This window comes from Myotis myotis, unplaced genomic scaffold (genome assembly GCF_014108235.1).
Source record: "Myotis myotis isolate mMyoMyo1 unplaced genomic scaffold, mMyoMyo1.p scaffold_m19_p_3, whole genome shotgun sequence".
Classification (NCBI taxonomy): domain Eukaryota; kingdom Metazoa; phylum Chordata; class Mammalia; order Chiroptera; family Vespertilionidae; genus Myotis; species Myotis myotis.
In genome coordinates this window covers 85,077,266-85,091,501 of record NW_023416335.1, presented here as the reverse complement: position 1 = coordinate 85,091,501, position 14,236 = coordinate 85,077,266, and the positions used below count along the sequence as shown (strand labels likewise).

At 39.9% G+C, this 14,236-nt stretch overlaps 1 long non-coding RNA gene across 2 annotated transcripts; it reads left to right on the top strand.

Moving 5' to 3' along the window:
* The first annotated feature begins 2,991 nt into the window (after window positions 1-2,991).
* On the top strand, window positions 2,992-12,561 carry LOC118651314. Of its 2 annotated transcripts, none has more exons than XR_004966167.1 (3): window positions 2,992-3,206; window positions 6,075-6,145; window positions 11,814-12,561. It is a non-coding gene; the product is annotated as an uncharacterized LOC118651314 (long non-coding RNA). The 2 variants fall into 2 exon arrangements; XR_004966166.1 differs by lacking the exon at window positions 2,992-3,206 and adding an exon at window positions 3,619-3,718.
* The last annotated feature ends 1,675 nt before the right edge of the window (window positions 12,562-14,236 follow it).

Sequence of the window (14,236 nt, the reverse complement as noted above, 5' to 3'; positions counted from 1 at the left end):
TCTGCGCAGCAAAAAAAAACATCAACAAAACAACAAGAAAGCCCACTGCATGGGAGAATATATTTGCCAATGATATTTCAGATAAGGGTTTAATCTCCAAAATTTACAGAGAACTCATACAACTTAACAAAAGGAAGATAAATGATCCAATCAAAAAATGGGCAAAGGAACTAAATAGACACTTTTCAAAAGAGGACATACAGAAGGCCGAGAGACATATGAAAACATGCTCAAAGTCACTAATCATCAGAGAGATGCAAATCAAAACAACTATGAGATACCATTGCACACCTGTCAGAATGGCTATCATCAACAAATCAACAAATGACAAGTGCTGGAGAGGATGTGAAGGAAGAGGAACCCTCGTGTACTGCTGGTGGGAATGCAGACTGGTGTAGTCACTGTGGAAGACAGTATGGAGTTTCCTCAAAAAATTAAAAATGGAACTGCCATTTGACCTTGTGATCCCACTTCTAGGACTATATCTCAAGAAACCAGAAACACCAATCAGAAAGGATATATGCACCCCTATATTCATAGCAGCACAATTTACAATAGCTAAGATTTGAAACAACCTAAGTGCCCACAGAAGATGAGTAGATTAAAAAATGTTGGTGCATCTATACAATGGAATACTATGCTGCTATAAAAAAGAAGTAATCTTTACCATTTGCAATAGCATGGATGGAACTGGAGAGCATTATGCTAAGCGAAATAAGCCAGTTGGAGAAAGATAAATATCACATGATCTCACTCATATGTGGGATATAATGATCAACAAGTATAGATCCAGAGACAAATGGCAGGGGAGAGGGGATTTAGAGAACAACCAAAGGACTTGTATGCATGCATATTAGCATAACCAATGGACACAGACACTGGGATGGTAGGGGCTTGCCTGGGGTGGAAATGGCTGTTTGGAGGGGAGGGGTGTCAATCAGGGGAAAGGGAGACATGTAAAACCTTAGATAATAAGTAAATAAATATTAAAAATTTTTATTATAGCATTTTTATAATAGAGAAAGAAATTGGAAACAACACAAATACCCATCAATAGGTCATGGATTAATTAAAGCTATGAAACATCCATATATTGGAACAACTCTGTGTCACTACTAAAAAGAATGAAGTAGACTTGGAAGAATTCAACGATATGTGGAATGAATGACTCAAGTAGAACATATATTTTAGGATCTCATTTTTTGTGAAAGCAAGATCAAACGCAGTTGGGTGATTGATGGACGCATGGGATGAATAGATAAGAGTGCCAGGCAGATAGACTGATCAAGTTTCTTTTCTTTTCTTTTAATTCATGAAAATAGGAAGCCCTGAAAAATATGAGAAAATTATCCAGAGTGAGTATTTTTGGTGAGGGGAGTTGATGGGAGGGAGCTGAATGTGAGAGGAAAGTCCTTCACTTTTCACTTTATCCTCTACATTATTTGAAGTTTTAGCAATGAACAAGTATTATTTTTGATCACTTAAAAAATAAAATGGAACTATTTTTTTTCTTGAAGTTTGTATTTGTTGAACTTGCGTTCAGCGGGGCAGATGACCTAATATCCCATATTTCTCAACTTCACAGCCTTTCTTCCTGACAGAGCTTCTGGCAGAGAGTGAGCAGAGAGGCTAGCCTTCCTTTTTCCAGAGTCAGCATTTGGCTGGATTAAAACTGACTCCCCTGGGCATGTTCCTGGGGCACCATTCCAGGGCCTTGCTTTCTAAACTTAGTCTATTAATGGGCTGGGACACATCCCCTGGTGGACTTTGAAAGTTGTCAAATAGCTCTGGTAACTTTCCTAGGCTTTCTGGTCTGAAATAGGTCTTCAACCTTTTTCAATTGTAAATCAGTTTAGATAAAAATTCAAGCCAGAGGCATGCTAACCCTGAAATCCCTGAACTTCCTTCTGCTTTGTTTACCTGAAACTCCTGCACTACAAGGACAATTGGAAATAGCTACCTGGGCAATTTCATAAGTGACCATTCTCTTGTTTTGACCAGCAGAAGAACTGTAATCTGTTTTTTACAGTTTGGGTAGTTTGGCTTGCTTGCTGCCAGCATGATTCTCTTAACCAAACCCTCTCTAATATGAAAGGACAAGAGAGTATTTGTGTGAATATTATAAATTAATTCACTTTCCTATGATCTGGCCTGGCCCAATTTTAGTAGAGGCTGATTTCGGGTTTGTTGTTATATAAACAACCCAGAGGAGGAAAGAATACCCTCTGGTGGTAAAATCATATCCCTACACCATATGCCCTAAATTTCAGCCCCGGACCAACCTGCCTGCCAGCATGGGTGTCAAGGTGTGCACGAGCATTTTTCAGTCACAGAAACCTGTACTTCAGGAAATCAGCTCCATCTTACTCTTGAGTGATGAACCGTGATTCAGGCAGTAAAATCGCCATTTCCCAATTATGCTTTTATTGTTCGGAATTACTGTTATACATTATGCAGATTAAAATTCTTAACGTCGTTATCATTTTATTATGGAATAAATCCCCATGATTATACGAACTGTAGAGCTCGAATTGATTTTTGTGTATACTATTATTAATGATGTCGTGATTGTTATAATTATTTAGGACCATTTTAGTTTTCAAAATGTGCGCTGTCTGTAGTATAGGAGGTTTAGCTGCTCAGAATGTGTTACTACATTCTGCTGCGTGCTGCCACATTCAGATGCATTCACAGTCCTAGGTGCCAGCCTTCTGGTGAGTCTCTGCACTCCAGTCGTCGCAGTTGGATTGACTGTGGGGGAACATTACCAGAGAGATGCTCTGGCAGCGCAGTGAGCAGGCCCGGTTTGCAAGCCTAGGTTGGAGTCCTCCTGGATCCTGACATTTGCCTCCCTCAGACTGTGCCTTCGACTTTGCCTGTGGGAATAATACTGTGAAGGCTACAGTTTCCTGTTCCAAATGTCCCTTTTAGTTTCCGTTTTGGGAGAACTCTGTGGAAAGCCTTTTCCCTTGACTGATGTCCTCCCAGGGCTGAGATCGCTTCTGAAGTGAAGAGAGCCGAGTGAACCCAGGCTTCCTTATTGGGAACCAGGCCTTGTTACCTGCTCCTCCCCCAGTCACCAGAGGGTGCGGTGTCCTTGGAGAGGCTCCTGGCACCAGGATCTGAGATGAGAGGGGAGAAAGAAGGCTCCGTCCATTATACAACGCGTACACTTGCTTCGTGCCGAAATGCTCATTGGCCACCTGGTAGGAGACTAAGGGGTTGCACGGGACACGGGACTTTCAGTGTTAAAACTGTCAAAGTTCCAGGTAAACTGGGCGAGTTGGTCACCCCTGTCTGGGTTTAAGGAACCCATTCTTTGCTCCTCTCACTTTAGCCAGTTAATTATTTTTCCTTTCATAGCTGTCCAAGTTCTTATGCCTCCTAATAAAATCTGTGCTGTTTGAAAATGTTACACATGAAGGATTTACCACATTGCAAGTGTTAACCATGGGAAACTTTCATTTAGGTATAAAAATTACACAAACATGAACGTGAGGCAGGCATGCTCAAGGTTGACTATTACATGCAAAGTCTGGTGGTGGGGGTGGGGAACTGAATGAATAGAGAGATAAATGCCACAGAAATTACCAACTGCTAGGCGGGTGGTGTAGGAAGCCAAAGAACAACGTGATTGCCGTGGGCTGGAACAAGTGGGAGAGACTTAACACAGGAAGAGGGGCGTGGAGAAGGCTGGAGAGGAATCTAAGAAGAAAAGGTAAAATTTTAATAAAGAAGCTGTTCCAAGCAGAGGAAACAGCTGCCTGGATTAGACCCAGGAATGTCTGGGTGGGAGCAACACAGGCTAGCTGCCCTGAAGCCGAGTCTGCAAGGGGTGATCATTGTGAAGAGGGTGTGTATTTCTGTATTGCTGCTTTTGCCCATGGAGCGCACCATCTCAAACAGAGGGAGCACGTTCTTCTCTGCCTGTCCCTCTGCCAGATTTTGTAAGTTAGACTTGGCCTCTCTAAAGAATTACCTGTCTCAGTAAATATTTGGGGGCAAAGAACTGGAGCATTGTCGAAACCCTGTGCCTACTCCACCCTTCCTCCTATTGAGTCCAGGGCAGGGAGGGGCGGCCGCAGAGTGTGGGTGAGGAAGCTCACCTTCCCTTCCTTGTAAACAAGCTTTGGCACAGGGACTTGGAGCACCAGCCCCTACGCCCCAGTTCTCAGCAAATGCAATGAACATTTCCACCTAAAATGAGAATATTAAATGACCACTTTTCTCCCTTATGCTTTACTACTCAGTAGCAGCCTTCAATGACCTTATTATAGTTTGGACATAGCAACATACGATAGCACAATTTTACCTAAATGACCTTTTCCGTAACAAATCCCATGGCTATTTATTGAGAAGAACCTTTTCAGTTGGGCAAAGATAGTGTGAAGCTGTGTAATGTTTGCAAGCAGAGCCAAAAGCAGAAAGTGCCTTCAGTGAGATTGGGAGAAGGGTCACAGGAAGGTGCTGGTACTACTTCTCCCAGCTTCACACCTGAAAACATCTTCCCATGTAAAGGTGAAGCAAATACTCCTGCGAATCTACACCCGTAGTTTCCCTTGGTGACGACCAGCTAGGGCCTTGAGTGCTGAAAGGGAAAAGTCTGCAGATATGAGGAAACACTGCCAAGAAGGATGCTTAGCATCTTAAAACCAAATTTATATCTAAATTTTTCTGAAATGTGTTGTAGCTTACACTTGAAACAGCACTCTGGAAAACTCTCTTATTTTCCTTGTTTTAGATTTCTAGTTTCTTAACACTGTATGGTCTTGACTGTCTACTGCCTTCCTTTTGTCATTTATTCGATTTCCTTCCCCTGCTCTCAAACTCTTTTTGGAAACTATTTTAATCGACTTTATTTCTGCTCCCGAATGTCCACTTGGTTCCTACTGGTCATGTTTATTTATTAACTCACAATGCCTGCTTCCTTTCTCAGGCCTGGAGATGCAAGCCCCTTAGAAACCATGAACACAAGGTTAAATTATTGTGTTGATAACTGCACCTACTAAAAAATATTGTGATCACCCTTCTACTAACATAGCTTGGTATCTAATATTTCTATGGTTTAAAAAAATGGGAGAAAATTTTCAGTAGATACTGTAATTAGGAACATTTTTCTTAAGAAATAACAACCTGGCTTTATACTTCTTTTTGTGTGTGCTGGTCCTTAATCATAGCTACAGCTGAGACTCCTTCTGTGCTCATTTTCTTTGTCTAAAGCATCCTCTTACCTACATCTATTTGTAAATTTAGAAAAAAATTGCAATTGATTTTGCCCTTGTTGGTGTCAATTAGATCACTATCATCTGAACTGAATGCTAACATATGGTGTTTGCTATTAGGTTAAAAGTTTTCTTGGAGTGAGTCCAGTTCTTTTCATCTTTTCCGATAAGCAATGGCTTTCAAAGTCCTGGCTTGAAGATCCTTATTATTAATTAGAAATTCTTATCTCTAGATAATTTTAACAATTCCAGACGATATGGGCATCTTCCACATCTACCAGACAGCCATCCTCTATTAAAGATGCACATTTATAAGTCTGGAGGAGAATCTAGGCGGCCATACTGGATTAGGCAGCTGAACCAAGACCACTAAAAAAGTTACTTAACTATCCTATATAATAAAAGCCTAATATGCAAATAAACTGAATGGCAGAATGACCGGTGGAATGACCAGTCACTATGATGCGCACTGACCACCAGGGGGAAGACGCTCAATGCAGGAGCTGACCCCAGCTCACAGGCCCCAGGCCAGCCAAGGCAGGTGCCATCAGGGTCCCCCCATGCCCCTCCCTGATTGCCCCGCAGTTCACCCCACAGATTGGCCCCACCCATGCATGAATTTCATGCACTGCGCCTCTAGTACTTTATAAAAAAATGTAATTAAAAGTAATGTTATATTAATCTCAGGGGTATAACATAGTAATTTGACATTTATATACCTCATGAATTCTGGCATTTCTAGCACTAGAGTCAAGGATGAAAGAAAATTGGCTTAGAAAGAAAATGGCTCAAGAGGCAAAACTTCCCTATGTGGTTGATGTTACCTAAAGTCAGCACTGCTCTTCCTTTAAGGAGCAGATATACAGCTTTGCAGCAAGATAAAAGGCCTCTGCATTGGACGCCACTCATGAAGTGATCACCAGGTAAGTCGACTAACCACCTGTCACTACACAAAAGTCATTATGATATTATTGATTATATTCCCCATGCTATACCTTACATTCCTGTGACATTTATTTTATAACTGGAAGTTTTTACCTCTTAATCCATTTCACCCTTTTGTCCATTCCCCCTTTTCTGTCAATTTAAATACCATTGCCAAGTCATTCTGTTCTCTAAAAGTTCACTTAGTCCTAGTTTATGGCTGAAAACACTTTGAATGCCCTTTAGCCCTGTGCATTCCTCTGAGTCAGGGAACTGAAAAGTGGAAATAACCCAGTTTCCAAATGTGAACTCAGAGGCACAGAGAGCTTAAATAACTGCAGCAGGATCACTAATTCAGACAGCAGAGCTGTACTCACATGGGACCAAGAAAGTATCAAAATGTTCCATAGGGTTAAACATGATAACTCCTTCAGCACTGCTCTTCCTTTAAGGAGCAGATACACAACTTTGCGGCAAGATAAAAGGCCTCTTCATTGGACGCCACTCAGAAGTAAACAGGCTGATGTTAGGTAACATCAACCACATAGGGAAGTTTTGTCTCTTGAGCCATTTTCTTTCTAAGCCAATTTTCTTTCAGCCTTGACTCTAGTGCTAGAAATGCCAGAACTCAAACCTTGGCCCTATCACTGTGACCCTCAGCAAATTACCTAACCTTTCTGTGACTCAGTTTCCTCATCTGTAAAATGGGAATTAGTAATAGTACATACCTCATACAGGGTGCTATGGGAATTGAATTTAATTCATGTAAAGCACTTAGAACAGAACCTGACACATACTCAATGGTAGTTGATTCTCTTGTTATCATTTAATGTGCTTCTTTTCCCTCTTTGGAAAGCCTTCTCATGACAGGGTCCCCCCATTCTCCTACCTCCTCTTCCTATCAAAATAGTAAAGGATCCAGTATCACCCAAAGAAAGAGTTTTATTTTACTTATGTCAGCTGGTTTGGTTACCAAGCTTTGTCTCTAATGGTGGAATGAAAAACTTTATTCCCCGTTAAGAATTTAGGGTACTATAAATGTTTTGAGGGAGTGGGGAAAGGTGGGAAATCAGAACAGGAAAAACATCAATTACCCTTGAAAATATCTGAAGGAACCTGCTTAAGTGTTTTCAAGGCTCTTCTTTTGTCAAAGAGCAGGCCTACCTACCTCACCAGAACCTCCTTTTTTTTTTTTTTATCAAATCTCTTCTCCACCCCTATCCTGTTCCTTCCTATCTCCACATGAAAAACTTTTCCTTTACTCATCTATAATATTTTATTTTTTTCCCTCTCACTCTGAACCAAGACCTCCAATTGCCAGGAATGCAGAGCCTATTTTCATGTGTTCTGTTCTGTCATCTACTTTCGGACTAGAATCTCTCCACCTTCACCCTCTTCTCCATGGTGATAAGTGTGGTGTAAACCACAAGTGAGAAGATCTAAACTGTAAAAGTATAATCTGCATCTATAAAAGTCCTCAGGCTACACTGTCAGTGCTTACCAATTATCTATCAGCACAATAATACAGTCTACATTAAGTAAATAAGATATTAACTTTATTAGTCTTTATTTGGTCATGTATGCTCGGCTTTCTTAATCAGTTGCTGTCATAAAATTCTCACTTAATCACAATCTTGTCCATCACATTTCTGCTTTTAGACATGTGTAATTAAATATATGAAATTCAGCAGAGGGTAGATATGAGATAAAGAATTCCCAAGGCCTGAGATTACTTTTTCCCAGGGCCTTTTCCTACACTTTACCACCCAGAAGTAGTATTTTAAAACCGCAAGTCTTAAAAGTCAGTGATTCTCAGATTGAAGATTTAGTCATCCTTTTTTTTTTTTTCTTTTTAACAGAAATAGAAATTACAGTTCATGTTGCAGTTTTATATGACATAAATAACTTGATTCGACAGAAACACTGGCCAGTTTTTCTTATAGCTCTGGTCAGATTTAAGGTGCTTGTTAATCTATTGGTTTTTGTTTTCTAATCTGCATATCACTCTACTTTTATGTTCTTTGTTAAAACCCCATTATTGGTATTTTATATGAATTTCATAGGCACTTAAATTTTTTATTCAGTATCTCACCAACATTCTATTATATATGTTTTAAAAGCCTCTGTGTCTATTCATAGTAACCCCCAAAGTAACAGATTTCATTTCCTCCAACTAACGTCTCCTGTTAATTCTTTTCCTTGTCAGTGTCACTCATGTGCCCTTCAAATAGGATTAGGAGCATACCTGTTTTCATACACATTGAAATGTTAGAAGGAATGTCCTCAATGGAGCCAACTTTAAAAATTGCCTATGATTAGCTCTGGTCAATGTTGCTCAGTGAGTTGAGCATCCTCCCATGCACCTAGAGGTAGTCAGGCCCATTCCTGGTCACAGCACATGCCCGGGTTGCAACCTTGATCCCCAGTAGGGGGCATGCAGGAGGCAGTGGATTGATGTTTCTCTCTCTCTTACTCTCTCTCTCTCTCTCTCCCTATCCCTTCCTCTCTCTGTCTAAAATCAATAAGAAACATATATTAAAAAAAGTTGCCTGTGATTATTCTAGCATGGATGGGCCAGATGGGAAGTACTTGACTTCACTACAGTCAGTTTAAGGCCTATAGCTTTTATTTTTGGTCCAATAATGCAAATGGTTTCCAAAGTATATACCATAAAAATTTCAGGGGTTCAACAAAGGATTTTTGAGTTTCTTAGAAAAAAACAGTGCATCATAATAATGTATTTGATTTGTGTCCCAATTCATTCTCTTTAATTACCAGTCCATAACAAACTACTATTTTATGGGTAATTAAGTAAGAATCTTGGATGTGTTTGGCCAAATGTGCTATGATTTAAGTTTTAAAATTCTAGTCATATTTTATATGTTTGCTTAGTATTTATTGAGTACTTATTATGTGCCAGGATTTACTTGGGTTATTGACATTAGTCATCTTAACAACTCTGTGATGTAGGTGCTCTTATTAGCCCCCTTTTACAGATAAGGGATCAGAGACTTGCTCAAGGTCTCAGAGTAGAAACTAAGCCAGGATTGAATCACTAGAATTTGGTCCCGAATCTATGCTCCTAAAACACATGCTCTGCTACCTCCTGTGATAGAATAATTTACAAATCAAGCTTTCCCTTAGTGTAGTAAGCTTGTCCCTGCCCCTCCAACATACCCCATCTTGGTGAATGTTTGGATTATAAACTTGGAATCTCAGGCATCGTATGAATCATGTATCGGGGTCACACTTGTACACATGAGCCCCAGGGCTGTTTTTCACATAGTTAGTTGAGAGCCTATCTATATTCCCAAGTTCCACAGGCCAGTAGAATGGCAAAGATGATCTCTGATGACCATTTTTGTGGCACAATCTCCTCTCAAAAGCCTTTGGGTCAGCAATGCTCAGGGAGGGGAACTACAGTCCCCTCTGTGCCCCCAGTTCCTTTGGTTCCTCGCTGCTCTGCACACCAGTGAACTGCCCTTGGAGGCTACTCTCTCCTGACTGCTTACAGGTCTTCAGGGGCTTTCACTAGGAGGCCATTTCTCCATTTCTTGGAGGGATAGATGGATTGCTGTTCTCTTATTATTTCATCTTGTCAGTCTCAGTCTGAGATACTTTGGGGGTAAAGGATTTATACTGTAGACAACCAATGGCTTCTGACCCCACCAAATTCCTCACTACCAAATATTGTTCCCTGGGCCTCACCATAGCCACTCGGAAGTCTGCAAACAAGCCCACACTGACTCCACTCCCAAAGCTCCTCTATTCCTCACTCCCCCACAGTCTATCCATTATGGGAAGCATTTGGAGGCTGTCAGAGTAATGGTTCGGTGGCTCAAGAAACCTGTAACCCAGTCTACCCAGGCAGATGAAGGCCTTGATTCTTAGGGTTCCTACTCCAATGGCCAGGAATGAGGGAGACGGGCCTCTGTTCTTCTCAGAAAGTCTTAGAGCTCTTAACTTGTTCTTGAGCTGCACAAGATAGCCTTAATTTATCAATAGCTGCTTTCTCTGCTGGAGGTTCAGACCAGAGTCTTGAGAGGATGGATTAAGAGAAACTATAGTAAAAACTGATCCAAGTTTTATTCTTTTCAATGACTCTAGGATTGGGTCTAAGGCAACCAGTCTATCTTGTCCTCCCTTCACTTGAGCACCATTTCTTATATTGCTAAGGAAATTTTCCTTTAAAGCCAGGAACCCATCCATCCATCCATCCAGCCAGCCAGCCAGCCATCTCTGTATTCATTGATCCACTCACTTATTATAAAACATTTACTGAGCCTTTCCTATAAGAGGCTTTCCAAGCAGTTAGGGTTACAATGATTAATAATACACAGTCTCTGCCCTTGAGGAGAAAAAGAGTCTATTGGAAAATAATTAAAATAATTACAGCAATCACACATTGTCATAAGTAATTTTATTTACCTCTCTGAGCACTGAAGGGGCACATGCAAATGGCCTTGATCTTCCTCTTCTCTCTTTGGGGATTAGGCAAATCCCATCTCATTGTGACTTTTGACCAACCTCATTAGGCTCTTCAGGGTCTGGGTAAACATTCAATTTATAAAAGGGAAGTGAAAATGCTGTACCGCTTGACAATGAACCAACTTGCTTCAGAAATGAAAGTAATATGTGGAGAAAACATGTTTTGCAGCTTGAGTCAGCTTTTCTTCTTTTCCTTTTTAAAATGAATTACTTGGAGCACTGGAAAATGCTAATATCTGAATTGTCGGGGCCTATCCAGTCAATTCAAAATATTTATTCTGAATTGCAAATTCACTTTTTTTTTTCAGGTTTCAGTGGATGCATTGCAGTGTTTACAGTTAACGATATCTCAGAAGTACAATTATTTTGTCAGGCACCTTAACTCTGAGCATGTTGATGAAGTAAACTACCTTATAGTTCTTTCTTAATGTTTTAGACCCAGTAGGACATTCTTATTTTCAATGGGTCTTAACTTAGAACACTCCTGCTATTTCATTGCACTCCCTGCAGACTTCCCAGAATAACCTTAACTTAGACCTGTTTCACTTTTCCCAGGGCAACATTTTGCCCTTTATCCACCTTTTTTTTTATATATATATTTTATTGATTTTTCACAGAGAGGAAGGGAGAGGGATAGAGAGTTAGAAACGTCGATGAGAGAGAAACATCGATCAGCTGCCTCCTGCACATCTCCCACTGGAGATGTGCCCGCAACCCAGGTACATGCCCTTGACCGGAATCGAACCTGGGACCTTTCAGTCCGCGGGCCGACGCTCTATCCACTGAGCCAAACCGGTTTCGGCTGCCCTTTATCCATCTTATTGCTTCAAGAATGTAAAGCTAAATTAAAGTTCATTCCATTCTTGGATCTGTGATTCTGTCAATTCTTTTTTTTTTTTTTCTGCAAGACACCCTGCAATTTATAACAAACATTCTGAGTGTCTTGGTCCATTGTTGGCTTGATCCAATCAATGGCTCTAATACCCATCTTGTTCTAGTAGAAAAATCTTCGTGGATAGAAAAACAAGAATGATCAGCACCTGATAGATTCTAGACACTTTCACTTATTTCATTTAATTATAAAAATAACTCTGCCAGGCAGGTGAAACAGTAACTTACACATAGTAGATGCTCATAAAATACTTGTTGCATAAAGAAATTATTATTTCCATTTTACAGACTAGAAGACGAAAGATGAAAGAGGTCATGTTTGCTTGAAATCACTCAGTGGCCAAAGCAGTTCTGCTTCTTTCTCCCCATGTCCTCCTCTGTACTACATGCCTTCAGAGCCACATACTTTCTGAGAGGTTTATAATGCATCACCATTTGATGCCCCAAGGATTTTCTAAGTCATTGTAATCAACACTTACTAAGCCCCCTCAAGTAATTAAAGCCCTTTAATCCTCAAATGTGAAAGAAAACAACAAGGCTTTATCTTTGTGTCTGTGTTGGAAAACGTCTCTCCTGAATCTCATCACTCTTGATATCAATTATCCAACGAAGTGTAGAGACACTCTCAGGAAAACTCACAGGGCAAAATTAATTTTCATGCCTTTAATTTACTAAGAGCTGATGAAGTAACTGTAGTTTACTGACACTATCTTTGTCTGCCCTGTTGATCTCTAATCCCTTTCACATCTGCAGGCTCATCTCCCTCTCTCCCCCAAGCAGGCCCCTCTGGGTCCTTCTGCTCCAAGCTTATTCCTGTCTGTGGGCCATTGTTTGTGATATGTCCTGTCACCTGAAAGAATTATGTGTCTCCCTCAACTTATTAAAACTAAGATCACTTTCTGGGTTTCACTAGCAGTCCTATATTCCTTTCCTGATTTATTACTGTGTTAGTGGACATTTGTGGCACTTGTGTAGTCATTAGTCTTGTTTTCCCAACTGGATTGGGCATTTATTGCCCTCATGTTAAGCAGACTCCTAAACACGTCTGAACTATTCCCAGGTAAACTCTGGGCTTAAGAGATGGGCAGTGGTAAGCCCTGTTAAGCACTTTCAATAAGGCACTCCCATCCCCTCCTCGGCACCAAATAAAAAAGGAACCCTGACACTCTCTCACCTTTCATGCCTTAGTTCTGAACTGCTTCTACAAGGAAGGAAAATCTTGCTGGTAATGGCAATTTACAGTTTTCTTTCTCTCCATACACTGTACTATGGACGTGTTCCTCAAATGTAATGAGCCCATAGATAAACTTCCCATTTCCCCTAACACCGCATCCTCTTCAGAATCGTCACCTAAATTAATGACACTGCCTCCTACCGTGCCACTGCTTAATCTATCTAATCATTTCACTCTCCTCTCTGTCTAAATTCAGTCAGTCCTGGTTATTTTATCTACTAAATATTTCTTAAATTGTCTACTCCCTCTCATTCCCCACTACTCCTGTCTTGGTTCAGACCCACATTATTGCTTTCTTGGACTGTTGCAATATCTCCTTAACTGGTTTGCCTCCTTCTGACTCTTTGACTCCTCTCCAACCCATTAGCCACATGTTTGTGTCACTCTTTTGCTAAAAGTCTTTCAGTGACTTCTTATAGAACCAAATCCAATTTTATTGCTGATTTCTAGCTTGAGTGTACTCAGAGATTATGGTCTATAAATTCTCTTTTAAGTATTTTAATTAAGATTTTCTTTGCAGCTAAATAGATGATCAATATTAGAAGACGCTCCATCAAAATAAGAAATAATGTATATTTTCTGTTTCTAGTTTATAAAGAGAAAGGTCTGTCTGTATTCACTATTTATAGTGTCTGTATCCTAACATGCTTTTACTAAATAGTTTGTTGATTATATTATTCAATATATATTTTTTGTGTGTATTTGATAATTGAAATTTAAAAAGCTACACATTAACAATCATATTATAATGGTGTTTTGTCAGTTTTCTTATATGTCTAATTTTTTTCATTGAAAGATGATACTTGATGCATAAATTTCTGCAATTAAAGTGAATAAAACTTTTATGATAAAGTTTATATATATAAACTTTTACCATATATACCATTATATATATATATATAACTTTTACATATATCAAGCCCAGGATTTTTATTTTGAAATAAAAATGCCTTTCATGGTATATTTTCCCTTTAACCTTCCAGCCTTTTGTTCTGCTATTCCCTACTTCTCACTGTACATTCTAATAATACAGCCTGGTACTTCAGCTCCTTTCAGATACACCTAAAATTTTTCTCTTCCTGAAATCCCCTGCATAACTATGACTCAGGCTTTATACCTGAACTCAGCTGTTATATCTTAACTGCCCCCGCTCCTCCCGATTGATTTAAATACTCTTTGCAAACCCACAGCACCGTGCTTGCCTATTTAATCTGTCTAGTTGTCTGTATTTCTCACTGGACTATAAGTCCTTAAGAACATGGACCTTCATCTTTTCATTTTTCCCCCCACATAAGACCTAAAACATAGTTGGTCGCTCAATTCTCTTGTGCTGTACCCAACAGAACTGAACTTCCCACTGCCACACCTCTGAGCTTTATCACATTCTACCCCATCCTCCTGAAGTCCAACATGATCAATCATCCTGGGTTTCCATTAGCTCTTCATCCATCTGCCTTGATATTTGATGTGACTTCTT